Raw genomic sequence first — 13211 nt, forward strand, 5'->3', positions numbered from 1 at the left:
TTTCGGGGGGGGGGGGGGCTGAATTTTTTTTCGGGGGGGGGGCTAATCCTTCCTACCATAGACTGAAAGTGACTGTAAGAAGGGGTGAAAACACATCAAACGCTTAATTTACACGTAAATGGTCTTTTAAAGACCTGTTAAGCACTCGGGTGCGGCTGCAATTAGATGGCCGCCAGCCTGCAAAGCTGTGTCAGCCCAGGCTGGCACACACGACGGGGGGGCTGAAGCCCTGTGAGCCCAATGGGTGTTGCGCGCCTGATACCACCATATCAATGTGACAGCATCAACTCCATCTCCATTGAGCCAAGACGGAGCACTCAAGATATTGTGGTCCCAAAGGTGGAAGCTGAGAGGCAGTCAACAATGTGCTTTCTGACGTGTCTGCTGGTGTTACCAAGTGTATTCCCGCTTCTGGTAAAACCTCAAAGTGGGTGGGGAGGTATCACCTACCGAGATATTGCTCCGTCTGACTCAGCCTTGTATGCTTGAAGGTTTATGATCTGTGGAAAGTTTGACCTAGAAGGCATACCGTACACTGTTCTACGAGAACTGACCGATTTCCGCCAAGCTCTCATATACGGTAGGATGACAGTGTATTTTAATTTAGCTTTTAGCCCCTTTGTGTGAATGCAATGAAAAAGCGACGGACGTTAGGAGGGGTGGGAGGGAAAATCTTTTAAGTAGTAAATCATTTTCGGTAGCCGCTGTGTCTCTACGGGGCATATTACCAAGCAATTACGATAATTATCGCTATTGCTTGGTTAGAGACAAAAATTTACCGCTGAGCTGCGGCGATTTTTATCGCAAATAAACCTTGGTATTACCAAGGTTTATCGCAAATGCGATAAAAATCGGCCGCAATGCATGAATATCGCTGAAAAGTTAGCTATATTCATGCATTACTGAGCTAATGCTCTTAGCCATGTTATCCACCTCCCATTGGATACCATGGCTAAGAACTGCTCAGGGCAGGTGTTCGCTTTTGGAGATATTCGCGCTTAGCGCAAATATCTCCATAAGTTGGTAATAGGAGATAGCGATGTTAGCGACTGTTTCCAGTCGCTAACATCTTGGCACACGCCCACTTTGCATGTCATTAGTGATAAATATCACTGACATGCAAAGTGGGGCCCAAGATGGTCGCCCAAGATGGTCGCTATCTCCTACTAGCTGTCGCTAACTGGTGTTAGCGACAGCTAGGTAATAGGGAGATAATTTTATCTCCGCTTTCTTGGCTTTTAAAGCCAAAAAAGCGGAGATAAACCCCCTTGATAATATGCCCCTGAGAGTTTTTGGAGTGAGCATTTTTCTGTACAGGCCTGTTAAGAAAAATGAAATATGCTTGCTCCGTAAAAAGCCATGTAAAAAAAAAAGGAAAGATGGGCTTTACAGCTTACCCATTCTTCTTGATCCATCTGGTCAACGTTGCCCACATTTTTTAGCCTTTAGTTCGGGAGCGCAGTCCTGTTTTTGCAAAGATGGCTTTTTTGAAATTATAGTTTGCAAGTAAGCGAGAGAGCCATTGGTGGAACCCAGGGGGATTCGGATCCAGCCAGGCAGAGGCGAGGCATAAGCAAAGTATCACCATGCCAATACACACACATTCTTCTCCTGGCTTCCCTCGCATTTCCTGGTCCACTCCAAGTCCAATCAAGGTCTGAGAGAGGAAGCAGTCAACTAGCACCTCCTTGAGAAATTTGGAAATCTCTTGTTTTAATTTACTTAGAGCGTCACAGGAGGCAAAGATATGACTTAGATCTGCCTGATAATGCACACCGGGGACATAGGGTTCCTCTCCCAGTCCCCCATTTGGGAATCTTTTTTGGGGTATAATATAGCGAAAAGCAAGATTTGTAATATTGAGCCTGGAGGCGGGCTGGTATTAACATTTTTTGTGCTAAATCTGCTGAGCGAAAAAATAGATTTTTCGGTATTCCTATCTCCGCTTTCCACTTTAATGATCGTGCATTAATGAGTTGAAAAGGGTATACACACCTCCAATAGATAAAGCTTTATTCATTCTTAAATTATCTATTATATTCTTGTTGGCAAAGCCTATTGGACCGCCATCTTTCCTATTTAGAAAATCCCGGATTTGCACATATTTATGGAAATTCCCCCTTCTAATTCATACCGCTTTTTAAGATCTTCTAAAGAGGCTATACCAGTTGAAGAATAAAAAACACCGAGCTTGGACATAATCGTATCATGCCATCTTTTAATAATTGGATCTTTGAAAAATTTCTGTAAATTGGGGTTATTACAAAGTGGTGAATAGTAGTTCAGACGACCCAGACTTAACAATTTCCGAACTGACCTCATGATTCTGTGCCCTCCTTGCAAAGTTTTGAAACAGACTTTCTTGTAATGACTATCATACAAGAAACGCCAAACCCAACCCCATGCGTCTAACCCCATTCTAAGTTATCTTGGGGTTGGTACTTCGGTAGTGCTATATCTTGGCTTTTCGCGTATAAGGACTAGATTGCATAATAGAGTATTAGACCAATAGTACAGTCTTATATTTGGTAAGGCCAACCCTCCCCTTTCCCTTGATAAAGATAAAAATGTATATGCCCTTCTGGGCTTCTCATATGCCCAAATAAAGCGGGAAAATAAATCTTCGAGTATTCTTTTTAAGCAGTTGGTAGTAAACTCTAACTGGATGGCCCGTAGCAAATATAAAACTTAGGGAAGAATAGCGTTTTAATGATGTTACATATGCCAATAATCAATAGATGTAAATTATGTAGTCTCACCAGTTAGGGTTTCGTTTTGGTGACTAAGGGATCAATGTTAACATTCACAATGTTGTCAACATTAGCAGTGATATAGGGTGACCAACCGTCCGTTAATTTCACGGACGGTCCGTAATTAGGACCTCGCGTCCGTTGTCCGTGAGGGTCCTTGTAACGGACGCCTTTTGTCAGTAATTTTGGGTCTTGCAGGGGGGAACAAAGCTGTTCCCCTGCGAGAGGCCACTGCTCCCTGCTGGGGCGCCTCGCTCTTATCATAGAAGCACAAGAGCAGCCCCACCCGCCTATTGTCATTCTCTCTGCAGCTGATTGCCACATACAGAATGACAATGGGCCAGTGTAGGCTCTTCCAGCATGTGGTGGCCTCCGTCTAGGGCAGGGCCGTCTGTTAGGGTTAACATTTACAAAACAAACGTATACAGTTAAAAAGAAGAGGTTAAAGTTCTTACATAGTCTCATCATTTCGGAGCTGAAGCATTTTTTTTTTTTTAAATGAAGAATGATTTATTTTGCAGCAAAATTAAAATCGGATTATCTTTGTCTGGAGAGATGAAATCCCACTTCTCGCACGTCTGTTCTCTCGATTTCTCTCCATCAGTCTCAAAACTTCACATTCTCGAATGCCCCTTTAAGGCCTTTCCATCATATTTCTTTTCAGTTTAGTGGTAACAGATGCAAAAGGTAGGTCAAAATACTTGGCGTGTTCCAAGTGCTGGAAATTATTCAAATGAAGGTTTGAGACATGTTCTTTAAAGTGCCACAGCACTCGTGATGTGCGATAATCGGACACCCTGGTCCCACAGTGAAGGATTTGGACACAAAAAAAATAAACACTGCACAAAACCTCACGCTGTGAGGTTCCCCATGCCACTTGCATACAACACCCTCTATTTTGCAACAGGTGTGGGATTAGTTCATGCATGACTTAGTCTTTTGAGGGTGTAGAAGCTAGGGCTTGACATAGTGCCAGGCCTGTGTGAAAAATGCTGCCTGGTAGCTGAGACGATATGTGGAGAGATTTTTAGGTTCCGTGCTGGGGATGCACCAGTCATCTGTTTCTTGAGTTGACTGGTAGTACTTCCAGGCAGATTTGTTGTAGACAGGAAGGCGTTCCACTGAGTCCGTGGACAGTGCCTTAAGATAAATGACAATGTACAAATAGAGGTGTGGGGTCCTACTACTGATCAACCTGGACCTCAATAATTCAAGAAACAGAACAGGATGGCTGATCAGGATAGTTAAAGGCAGAGTATGGAACTACACAGCCAAAAAGTGCCGTGCAACCAAGGGTTTAGATATTACCCAACAACTTATGTATTTTTTGAAAAAAGCTTTTGTATTATTTCATGAAAACAATGGAATCAAATAAACACTCCATCACAACAGTTGATACAAAAACATGAACAAATATATACAACAATGTCACAATCAAGGCAACATACAATTAAGGAAAAAATTGAAAAAACATATAATCAAATTATTATAATGACACCAGCTATTGTCTGAGATACGGAATCAATAGCACATAATTACAAGTTAAACACTTTTTTTACATTTCATAAACGAAATAAACCAGTCCTATGATAACAAAACCTGTGAACAGGACGGAACTAAGATGGAATAGCCTGCCTGCCTGTCACACAACACCTGTGAATAGTGAGTTTGTAAGAAATTACAGATAGGGCCCACACAAGATAAATGACTGCATCAGTTCCAAAGCCCTCCATGGAGCAAGGCTGCAGGTCACCCTGGAAGTACTTGGCACAGAGTCTAGAAATAGGAAGACCCTATACAAAACCAGCCAGAGGTGTTCCACCTGCACGTAGCTGTGGCATGGGTGCAGTAGAAGACCTATAGCTGAAGAGCCTTTCAATTGTGCGTAGTGGGACTTCACCTCATCTGTCACTCATCTTAATAGCAACATCTTCGCCACCCAGAGCCTCCATTACCTTGATGGGTGGAAGCGAGGGACTGGAGCTGTGGTGTTCCACTGTTGCTCGCATGGCATTCGGGGGTGGCATAGGGATAGTATTTAAAAAAACTATCAATGCAAATGGTCAAATCTTGATTGGCCCAATTGCGAAGCCGGTCTTTTTAAACTCACCTTAACCCCCCGAATTACTTTTTCGGGTGTTTTGGTTTATCGACCACCTGGGGAGGCCGGTGAGTGGATGGCAGCTCTGCCTGACCTGCTCGCTCCATTCTTAATGGAAGCCGCCATGTTCTCCATTCTCGGAGATTTTAATCTGCATCTGGAGGATAGTAGTTGCCCTATGATTTTCAATTTCCTCACTGACTTAGAAGTACTTAATGTCCAATTGAGGAATAATGGTCCTACGCATTCTGCGGGCCATTTATTGGATCCGATCTTTACCAACTTCAATCGAATAATATGTAAACCCACTACTCCGACCGTATGGTCGGATCATTTTCTTACCCATTTCATTATCTGGGCCTACAGAATTAAAAATCTGGTCAGATCGGAAGTAAGATTTCGGAATTGGCAAAGAGTTAGCATAAGTGACCTGAATACTCAATTAATCCACTCTAGCCCTAACATTACTCTAAGTGATCTTAGAATTAGCGACTACAAAACCATCAATACCTGGCTTGTGACCGCTGCACAGACTGTAGCTCCTTTTACATTAAGCAAACGTACTTCTTGTTATCCTCCTGCCCCATGGTTCTCTCAAAAATTACGTGATGAAAAGAGTAACTGTAAAAAATTAGAGAGGTTGTGGAGGAAAGATTATAATTCTACTAACAAGGAGATTTACAAGCAAGCACTTAATGCCTACCATTTATCCTGTAAAATAGCTACGGGTAATCATATTAAAGATACTATTTTAGCGGCACAGAGTAACTCTGGCACTCTTTTTAAAGTTTTAAAAAATTTGGCAGGATCAGCCTCCCAACCAGAACCGCCGATTTTATCTACTCTGCAATGCAACAATATAGCCAATTACTTCAATGAGAAAATTACAAACATTTATTCTCAGTTTAGCAAAAATGAAAAGGACACAGTCCCCCCAAATAATACCCCCCTCCCTGGTGAGAAAACTAATAAGGTAATCACCAAGGAGAATGTATTAACAGATTGGCAATCTATGGACATGGTGACTTTTGTAGATATCCTTAATAGCATTAGATCTGGCTCTCCTCAGGACCCTATCCCAGCGTCTATTCTAAAGCAGTTGGATCCCTCTATTTTGGGCGTAATTAGATCTTTACTAAATGCTTCACTAGAGGAGGCTGTGATTCCAGATGACTGGAAGCATGCTATGGTTGTCCCTCTGCTGAAAAAAGCAGAGGGGGACCCAGAGATTTTCTCAAACTTTCGATGAATATTATTGCTACCTATTTGTTCGAAGGTTTTGGAAAAGCATGTTAACAACCAGCTATCTAAATTTGTCAATGACAACAATCGGTTGCATTTCTCACAGTCTGGGTTTAGAAAGGGACACTCTACGGAGTCAACCTTACTGGGGGTCACTGAGGCCACCCGAAAGGAATTAGATGGAGGGGGCACGGCGGCACTCATTCATTTAGATTTGAGTGCCGCCTTTGACACCATCTCCCACCAGACCTTGATCCGCGCGTTGGAGGATATAGGAATACAAGGGAATGCCCTGAGATGGCTGGAACAATTTTTGTTACATCGTACTTTCCAAGTCTTCTCTAAAAATAATTCCTCTGACTTTCATAAATCTCTCTATGGGGTACCTCAGGGTTCCATACTGAGCCCACTTTTATTTAATATATATGTTACCCCACTAGCTAAGGTTGCGGAAGAAATGGGTCTTACCATTTATTCCTATGCGGATGACACGCAATTAGTGTTCTCCCTAGCATCCGCAGAAAAATCTGATCCCTCTCCCCTTCGCCTTGGTCTTCTGAAAATGGCTAATTGGCTCCATGATAATAAGTTAAAATTGAATGCTGGAAAAACAGAACTACTCATTTTTGGCAATAATATGAAACTATGGGGCCCCACTCATTGGCCAGTTGAAATGGGCCCGCCCCCTGCCGCGGTTCAATCTGCCCGCAATTTAGGCATAATTATTGATAACAAATTATCAATGTGTGCTCATGTCACAAAAACGGCCGCAACGTGCTTTGCCATCCTTAAATGGTTAAGGAAAATCCTGTGGCAACTGCCTGACGGGGCACAAAGGACAGTAATGCCGGCCTTAATAGGGTCTCGATTGGACTATGGCAACATCCTTCTCCTAGGAGCCAATAAAGATATTATCAACCGTCTGCAGATTGTACAGAATGCTGCAGCTAGGGTGCTTCTTCATCTGCCAGGGCGTACTAGTATATCTGAGCATTTAAAGAAACTGCACTGGCTGAAAATTGCCAACAGAGTGACATTTAAAGCACTCTGTTATATGTTCAGGATCAGCATGAATGAGGCCCCCTCCTATTTGTGTAGATTGGCCCTGAAATATGTACCATCACGTGCTCTCCGATCCATGACACAAGCCAAATTTGCTGTACCTAGAGTTAAGCGAGTACGCATGGGCGGACGCTCGTTTTCCTATTTGGCTCCTGTCCTATGGAATGCCCTTCCCCTTAATTTGCGGTTGGAATCGAATTACCTCAAATTTCGCAGGGGAGTAAAATCCTGGCTGTTTGATCAGTAGCTCTTCCCTCTTTCAAGGTCTCAGTTCCCTCAATCCGATCCAAGGCGCCGGGAAACCCTCTGGGTAGCTGTCGCGCCATACAAATGTATAAAATAAATAAATAAATAAATAAATTCTTGAAGAGCTCAAAGAGCATGTGATAAAGATGAGATGGAGCATATACGACGTGAATGGGGTGTCTTGGATCATTAGCATTGACTGCCTGGATTTCCAGATTAGGCAAATCCATATAGTATTTATCACACAGCATCTTCGCCATTTCATAGGCATCTCTCACTACGTCAGTCACATCACAATTCGGATCAATGCTTCCAATGTGTTTAGGATGTGCAGTGTGCTGGTTGATCAGCATGTGGATAGAGATGCGGCTCAGGTAAAAGCAGTCCATAAAGTATTACACATTCTGATTGGTCACTGGGTCGATGCCGAAGGCTTCCTTGTACTCCATGACCCCCTGGGCCATAGTTGGGACCACATCATTGTGCCGGTTCCTGATGGTGATGAGGGCGTTTGCAAACTGTTCAAGGGTGCTCTGGTCCTCTGGACTCTTATTAAAAAAAACTCCAGGATGTCCAACAAACTCTGAATATACCAGCTCTGCACCAGCTGAACGGAAGGGGTTCCCAGCAGTCGACCTGGTAGCAAGGTAATCTCTTTCATGATGTTGGCGAGGCGCACTGGCAGCTCCTGGAGCGGGAAGGCCAAGGAGGTTTTTTCACAGCCATTGCTAGATTCGAAGTCCAGTAATTGCTTCATGGAGAGCGCTGAGGGAGAAAACAGACAAATGGTCGATCTGCTTCAGGGCGCCCCCTGCCCGGCTCGCGGCTAGCATCAGGGTGCGAACCAGGGGCATCCTCATAGTGGGTCTGTCCGAGGAGGACGTGCATGGACTGCTGCATGTCTGCTCTCCGTAGCCCTAATCCTGGGCTCGATTTTAGGATTGTCAGGCTCAACTCTCCCAGCCTGCTATTTCTTCAGGATTTCAATTGAAACTCTCTTCGTTCCGCCTCTAGATTTCGGGTTCTAGGACCTTAGTCTTGTCCAAAGAGTCTCGGTTGACTCTACGTCTCTTGCCGAATGAGAGCTGAAGCATTTTTATTATTATATAAAATAAAGACATAGTTGCTGTTTTTTATTTATTTTATGGAAATACAATCAATTGACAAAGCCAACAGTCCTGGCTTGTTGTGGGTCTTATGTTATGGATGCAATGATAGAAATAGCAAAATACCAGTCGGTCAGCACATTATGCTCAGCATATATTTTAAGGTGGGGTGTTTTAAATCACACACTTAATTACATCAGACACGCCCTTTGGAGAGACCCCCAGATTATTCATCCCACTTAGAGCCCTGAAAACAACACCATGTCACAGTCACCTTGTGTCCAGGCACTGTGCATCATGTATGACTCATCACTATCAAGTTCACATTGCCTATGTGCAGGGGCATAGTGAACTCTCCCCCACCCCAACCCTTGCTTCAGGAACTACAGCAAGGGTGAAGTTCTAGATGGGCCTCTTCTGTGTGCAACTGGATGGGTGGGTGGATGGGTGAAGGATGGGTGGCTGATTGAAAGGGGATTGGAGAGAGAAAGGAAGGATGGATGGATGGATGAATGATAGCATTGATGAATGATTGACAGAATGGATGGGTGAATGGGTGCATGGATGAGTGAAAAGAAGAATGTGAAGATGGATGAGTGAAAAAATGCATATGTGAGTGAAAGGGAGGGTGGAGTGCTGGAAGAAAGTATAGATGGATAAGTGAATGGGTGGACGGATGGGTGGACGGATGAGAGACTGGGTGCATGGGTGAGTAAGTGGAAGGATGGCTGGATGGGTGAAAGGGTAAATGATTGGGTGGATGAGTGGATGGATGGGTGGAAGAGTGGATGGATGAGTGAAAGAATGGCTTGGGTATAAGGGTAAATGGTTGGATGGAGGAGTGAATGGATGGGTGGAAGAGTGGATGGATTAGTGAAAGAATGGATTGGGTGAAAGGGTGGATGGATGGATGAGTGAAATGATGGATGGAAGAATAGATGATGGATAGGTGTGCAAATGGTTTAAAAGCTTTGTATATGGATGGGCACACAGATGGAAGAACAGAATGAATAGTGAAAGACTGAATGATGGATAAAATAAATAATAGATGACATTTTGATTGACACCCAACTCCTACTTGAATGTTACACTAGTAATTGCAAATGTTTGCATGTTTTGTTTTAGGTGTAAGATCTTAGGGAGAGTCTCATAGTGCCATAAGCTGTGCTTGAGATGTATATTGTGTTTGTAGCAACAGGCAAGGCGTCAAAAATAAACTCTGCAAAAGTGTATTGACAGTGCATTCTCTAAGAAAGCTGTAGGGAAAAGGACCTTTGTGACTTCCGTCAGCTTCTGCAACTCTGCAAAGCCCCCATAAGCAAAGTCAGATTCCATATTTTAAGTTTCAGTTGCTGAAATACCCATAATGCATTCCCTATAGTGGGTTCATCACAGCAATCCTCGCTTTAGTTCACCTATGCTTGCCGTGTTACATCTCACAATGGCACTCAGATATGAGATGCCAGTAACAAAGTCTATCCGAGCAGATCTTCCTGACCACTTCTCTCACCAAACATGCCTTGTCAGGAGCATGAGTTGTAAACAAAATATCAGACTGGACAACCCAGTGCAGTAACCATATAGACTATTATCATATAAAATACCACAAAAATACCCGCACAGTTGCTCCAAGCTGCACGCATACCAAAAAACCGTGAAGTGCTCAATAGTCTCAACCTAATATAAAACTTATTTTGACTTGTACTTAATTGGTTGTCCATTTACGTACTTTATACCGTTGCACAACTTCCTCTGATGTGTCTGTAAAACTTACCTTGTGTCCCGGATTTTTGTTCTGAATTTTGACCTTCTGGCCTAAATTTCTGTCCTGAATTTTTACACTTACCGTCCTCATTTTGCACCCATGCCAGTTGGTCACCCTAATATCGACTCCGAGATATGTTGCCTTTTCTACCACTCTGATGTCATTACTCGTCGCGTTATTATTGCACACGATTTGGGTTTTACTACGATTGAGGGAATTTCCTGAAAGTAACCCAGATCTCGACGCCTCTACCTCAATCTTGACTATAGCCGTTTCAGGGTTGGGTGTCACAAGAGCAATATCGTCGGCATATGCCAAAACTTTGGTTTCCTAGCCATGAGTTACGATAGGCCTAAATACCCTTGGTGCATTCCAATTGGCGTAGGAAAGAATCTATAGAAATTGTAAATAGAAGCAGCAAGCTTGGGCAAACTTGTCGGGTACCTCTAGTTATTTCTAACTAGTGTCTGTGAGTACACCATTCAGAAAAAGGTTTGCACTAGGCTGAAAATGAAGCATTTTAAAAGCCTCTAGAAGTCCCTTACCTATTCCGACCCTTGACAGGGTCTCCCATAAAAAAGGCCAAAAGACCCTGTCAAAGGCCTTTTCTGCATCCTGCAAAATTAGTGCCATTGGGTCCCTGGAGATGTTTGCAGCATCGAAAAGTGAAATTACCCTCCTGATGTGGTCCGTAGTTCCACCGCCTGGTATGAATCCATGTTGTTGTATAGAGACTACCTTGTGAATTACAAAGGCTAAGCAAGTAGCAAGGATTTTAGAGTAAATCTTATTATCAGTATTTATCAGTGTTATAGGGCGATAGGACCCAGGTTCCAAAGGTGTTTTTATGTTTTATTAGAAATACTATTATTTTGGCCTTCATCCAGGATTCAGGTGGTCTTCCCCTGTTAAATACATGTACAAACAGTTGTAGCATACAATCTTTCAGTTGAGTTGAGAATTTCTTGTAAAATTCTAGGGGTTTATTATCTAATCCAGTGGCCTTACCACTTGGGAGACTGTTAATACATAGCAATATATCCACCGATTGGGTGAGTTCCTCCAGTTGTTGTTGATCCTCCTGGGGAAAATTGTTCCAATGGAGTCTAATTAAGATATGTCGTAACATCTCCCAAATGGGGTGGTGTAGGTCTTGGTAGTATGAGTAAAACACATTACAAATTCCCTCTGGGTCTATGATTCTTCCTCGTACAGGATCGTTGATTCCTGCTATTACATTCCGAGTGGCTTTTTGTCTAGTTCTGGTTGCGAGGTGATGCCCAACCTGCTCGCTACACTTTTATGATTCCTCCCTCCACGCTGCTAGTCTATCTGCGGCCCTTTTTGCTATTGTCCCCATAATTGCCAACTTGGCTACCATCACTTTTGCCAATGCTTCTGCGGAGTCACCCCCATTCTGGAGCACTGTAATCAATCCTTTTTCAGCAGCAGCCAATCTGCCTTACATATCATTAACGAGGAACTCTTTTTCTTGTTCAGGGATAGTGAAAAACGAAATGTCTCCCCACGAATTCCTGCTTTCAACTAATACCACACCACTTCGACCCATGCACTCCCTATGTTCTCCTTGAGAAATTGGGGAATCCATATACTCATGTGTTCACAGTATTCTTCATTAGAAAGAAGAGTTTGTTAAAAACTCCAATAAGTTGTGCCCGTATTTTTTGACGCTTTCACTTTACGATAAGGAGATAATGGTCAGCCAGTATACTTGCGGCTTTCTCAATTGAGCAGGCGTGAAGAAGAGTGTAATACACTACTATATAATCTAATCTTGCGTGTTTATTGTGCGGTAAGAAAATTAGGTGAACCCGGGATCCGAGGGATTCTGCCAATTCCAAATATCTGACCGTGCCTGCTCATGACATAGTGTCTTCAATGCTCTATATACCTTTGTTTTCCGGCCACTATATATCCAGTCATTTTCCAGGCTTATATTTTGATCAACTGGCAAATTTATATTAAAATCCCGCAGATAATTATATTTAGTGGCCAGGCAGCCAGTTTATTATTTATATAATGAAATACTGCTGGGTCATCTAAGGTTCTTCCGTAGATTGTACATATAGTGAGTAGGTCTCCATTGTTTCTGAGGTATTCAGTGATCATCCACCTCCCATACTGATCCACTGATGTTCGCGTGAATTATAGAGAGCGATTAGAGGTCAAAATAGCTACCCTGCATGTCTGTGAACTTTGTGTTGTAGCCCCCACCAGTGTGTACCCAAGTGTTTCCAATAGATATATCTGAGCTCTGGATAGGGTGGCTGATATACCATGGCTCAGTTATATTTAAAAAAATGGCGAATTAAATTGCCCATCCTGAATATTTTGAAACTCCGGAGATCATACAAACAATCCCTAGAAAACCTTAAAATCTGATTGTCTGACCCATTTAAAGAATAAGAGATGGCTCATAGAGAGATGCAAAACAACTGTAATGGATAACTACCTGATGAGAATCTGCCCAGGAATTCAACCCTATTTGGTACAGGTCCAGGGAAGTTTTGGTCAGATGCTTTTAACCCGTTTTCATTATGGGGCTTTCCACAGATCGATTACCTTCCCAAAAGTTAATGACTGGTCGAGAAACCTACTCCCATGCCCGTGTGATGACATTTCAACCCAAACCACGTTGCACTGTATTTTATTCTGTAAATGTTATACTCTTTCTAGGAAAAGGTTTTTAATACCCATTTTGAGGAGTATGGGCCTAAGACAATGTAGAACAGCTTTTCTGATGTTACAATCCTTAGAAAATCAACTGATCATCATGGCTATCTCCTCATTATTAGGTCTCGCCTATTAATCCCGCAAGGGATAATAGACGAGAGTATAGAGGGCAAACCAAGGTCTGAAACCATCGCGGATTTCGGACAGTTCGTGTGGTGCACTCGTGCGGAAAGCGGGTCCACATC

General features: G+C 42.9%; 1 protein-coding gene and 1 pseudogene across 1 annotated transcript in view; one reads left to right on the plus strand and one right to left on the minus strand.

The window, feature by feature from the left end:
- Window positions 1-13211, plus strand: part of LOC144798482 (C-signal-like) — a 175468-nt gene that overhangs the window by 24514 nt on the left and 137743 nt on the right. The window lies entirely within an intron of this gene.
- Window positions 3705-8261, minus strand: LOC144799265 (pyruvate dehydrogenase (acetyl-transferring) kinase isozyme 2, mitochondrial-like; annotated as a pseudogene).

Source organism: Lissotriton helveticus, chromosome 12 (assembly GCF_964261635.1).
Source record: "Lissotriton helveticus chromosome 12, aLisHel1.1, whole genome shotgun sequence".
Taxonomy (NCBI): domain Eukaryota; kingdom Metazoa; phylum Chordata; class Amphibia; order Caudata; family Salamandridae; genus Lissotriton; species Lissotriton helveticus.